Genomic DNA, 4,170 nt, shown 5'->3' with positions numbered 1-4,170 from the left:
GTGGAAGAACCTTGAAGTAAAGGTACATCTTTGTGACTGGGCCAGGGAAGATTAATCAAGAACAGCATGAACAATGACAAATGGAAATAAACAAAGGTGTCTGGATGCTGCAGAAATAACAAACATTGTAATGTGCACGGGGTAGACAAGAGAGACATCTATTTAAGCAGGATGGCTGCTAGGCCCAAATTTAGTCCTAGTTAACATGAGTAAGGAAACACACTTCTGCACAGCACTGGAAATTCTTTTGTAAAGACAACAGTACTATATCAGGGTGTACTTGTGTAATTGAGTGGAAAACCACATTTACTGGTTGTTAATGATGCACAAAAACATGAATTCACAAATTCTTCAACAACTATCCCCTGTTTTCTGTAATCAATAAAAACGAGTGCTTAATTTGTAAAAGCCAATGAGTGCCAGTGCTCAAAGCTCTGCTCTTCAGCCTGTGGCGGGCCCTAATAAAGGTTGGCGTTCCCAATACCAATGCTGCCTTGTGTTCAATCCACCTCATACATCTCTAAACAACTACCAGACATTCTCTGTCCCTTTATTTCACTCTTTTATGATGCTTTTTTTGTCTTTCTCTTCCTCTGTCTTTTCACTCTTGCTCTGAATAAATGTCTGATGAGAAAAATAAAGCGCCAGTCCCAAAAAATTAGTGCAGGTGGCCCCCACGGGCAATTCCCGGATCAAATTAGGCACTGTTAAAAACCAACCCTTAATCTGATTAGTCAGCAGTTATAACACAGAATGCATCACTTTGGATAAGTGTGGCTCACTGGTTAGAGTAGGCAGACCTGGAAGCAGAGGTCAGCCCGGGACCAGGGTTCAATTCCTGGCTCAGCTGGGTCTTGAGTCCATAAATTGTCCATGAAAACGATAATTCTCGCTCCAGTGCATACTCGATTCATGGGTTCACACTCTGCAACTCTGGGCAATAGCTTGCTTAATCTCCACAATGGCCCCTCGCGGTGGGATGCCTGGCTTTCACCTTGTGGATGCCCTGCTGGGTTATCTCACAGGGGAATACCAGGATGGGTTCCCTAAGCAAGCGCTTAGAGACCGGTTGGTGATTTGCGCTATATAAATATCTGTACATTTACATTTACATTTACATTTCTGGTTATTTGGGTCAATTCTGCCATCAATTTCAGCTGGTTGTAAACACAGTCTCTGGCATCTTCCATTTCAAGTTTTTTTTCTTTTCCTCTTTGTTGACCCTCTTTAATCAGTATACCCATATTTTAGAAATAAATACTCAGCAAATGTGAACAAGATTAACAGGAAAATTACACAAAAGAATACAATTACTACAGGGGTCAGAAACAACATAAACCTACCCCCTACCAAATTATCAAACCATTCACCAAACTTGCAAAGCCCCTTTCCTACCTCACTACTCCAGTAACCTACTGCTTTCCAGAAGCCATGCTCCTCTAAAGCTCGGGCTTCACAAGCAATATTAGGCATGGTTAATACACATATACATTAATAAATCTACTGTTATTGAGTATGAAGGTGCAGCACTCCCTAACCTTCAAAACCCTGCAAACACTGTCTTCCTCGGTGAGAAGGATATCTAGAGCAACGTTGTTTTGCACTATCATCGTCCATATTGCAATTAGTGCAGAATTAATCTGCGTAGAGGCACTGGCAGTATTTGAAAGAAGCATACACAACCATCTAATCTTCACATGATTCATAGACACACATATAGAGCGAATCATAGCTCTTAATATATCTAATGCTATCTGCCCAAAACCACGTTTGACTCTCTTCAAACCAACAGCATCATTCATTCCACTTACCGGATAAACACTATAGTAAAGCTAAATAAAAGGAACCACCCAATTGTGAGGCAGGTTGACATATGCAGTCTTACCACACACTCAATAAATCCCACTCAAAATTGGTTTCATCACCAACTAGGAAATCTAATAACATAAGTTCTTTCACATTCATGCTCACCCACACATTGAATCGACCTAACTCCTGTATTTTTACTACACACCATACACAATTCACCCTTTCTCACATACACCATTCTCAATCTTGGGTGCATGCCTTAATCTGCTTTGCTATCGTCCTCTCATCTTGCGAATCTTTTACTTTTTTCACTGTTCTCTCATTATATTCCTTAACAAATTTACGCTCCTCTTTACTTAAACCACACACATACTTTTGTTTAGTTTTTTTAGTATTATAGTTAATTTGTGCAACCCTATTTTTAAATTTACTATATGTTAACCCATCATCAGCATCTTCTGAAATGGGAAGGTTTCCCAGCGAAACATTGAAACCTGACAGATAAGGTGATAAAATTAATGTCTATTAAATATACTAACAAACACATTGAACGATAACGAATAGGAAATCGGAAACTGTAACTAGGTCTCTCCTTCAACCGCAGCAGAAGGGAGAAATGTACACACAAAACAAACCTTGATCCTCATAATGTCCATGTATTCACCCCAGGTTTTAACATAGACACTGTCATAAAATCCACTAACTAAATTTTCCCTAAATGTGACTGTATGAGATCTAATAAGATTATGTACTGTAGTTAATTCAACTTCTGTGTAAACACATTCCAATGGAGAAAGGAGGCACAACAATAAACCAACTAAAACTAATAGTGCCATTATCAAGGAGATTTACTATATGCCATTTCTATCAATATCACAAACAAAAAGGAAGTTGAAACTCCAAAATCAGTAATTCATTGTTCAAAACAATATTAGAACTTTTCACTTCTTTCTTTTATTAAACTATTAATCAAAAAACAATATTGTCCTTTGAAGCCTTTTGTATCAGCTCATTTGTTCACTACAGTTCATAGAGTTTATATTCTCAAACTCTTCTCTTCATCTGAATACTTTTTGCTAACTTTCAAACTGATTTCACTACTGTCTGCCACTTTTCACTCAAAGTTCAAAGTGGCTCTTCTTCTTCTTCTATCTCATTACAAAAAATGAATTAACAGTAGTTTATTGGACTTCATATCTCTTCGTTTGACTCTTCTTCACCATCTTCTTCAGACACAGATACTAAATACGCCCATTCAGGCGAAGCATACTTTGTATTAGGAATTCTCATTCTCACTGGTCTTTTAGAACTAGTGACTCACTTTCGCTGTTCTTTGAGTCAATTTCAACTACTTCAGGTTCTTCCTTAATTGACGTCTGCCAGTGCTTTCTTTTGCAAGGTCTCTTTACTGTTCATTGTATTTCCACTCTTGCATCTTCACTTGTGACTACTGCTGAATCTTCTCCACTCACCGATGGACTTGCCTTTGATCAGCATCAACAACTCGACTCACTGTGAACAGTTTTTTCCCTGTAAGTAAGTAAGTAAGTATTCTCTTTATTCCATGATTAATAAAAACCTTTGCAATCAGCTAAAAACACATGTACAAAATGCATAAAACAACACATTTTGTAGTGCTAGAATTAGTTAAATGCATTTAAAAATTGCAATGTTTCCGTAAAATTACAAAGAAAGTGTAAAAGCTGGCATACAGTTCAGCCAATAAGGTGCAATGGGTGGCATGAAGAGTGCAAAATATTTTGAAGTCAATTCTTCTAAGAGTTCCTTGGGCAATGCCGGTTCGTATAAAATTGGTGTTAAGGGTCTTGATCGCAGTAGCATGGAAGTCTGTAAGTGGGCATCCAAAAGTACATTATTGACAGTTGCAATCGGCAGCTCGTCGTGTCATTTGCACGCCCAGTTCCTTACAATCCTTGCCAAGTAATTCCCATGCTAATGGTAGGCTAGTTCCTAGGCCCACTTTGCTAAGCCTGGGATAACACAATAGATTCGGTGATTTTATGTCACCGTTACTGACCCACAAACCAAAAAAGGCTGCTTAAAATCACAAAGGAACAATAGTTGTAGACATAATTACCAGAGTGGATCTCTTTTAAGAAGGATTGTCATGAATAACTAAGAAGACGGTGGGCCTAGATTGATGACCAATTTGTTAGAGTACTGCCGGGGTAAGCTTTGTTTTTACTGCGCTCAGAAAGCAGACAAAGCAGTAGGCCAACCGAATATTGCCTCCCTCGAAGCAAGACTTTATCGCCTGCCTGCATGTTCATATCTGACTTTCGATCAGGCGCGGCTTAAATAGCTGTCTTCGTTCTGCGTCTAAGCCCTTGCAAATGCACA

Source organism: Triturus cristatus, chromosome 3_1, assembly GCF_964204655.1.
Source record: "Triturus cristatus chromosome 3_1, aTriCri1.1, whole genome shotgun sequence".
Taxonomy (NCBI): Eukaryota; Metazoa; Chordata; class Amphibia; order Caudata; family Salamandridae; genus Triturus; species Triturus cristatus.
This window is presented reverse-complemented; position numbering follows the sequence as displayed.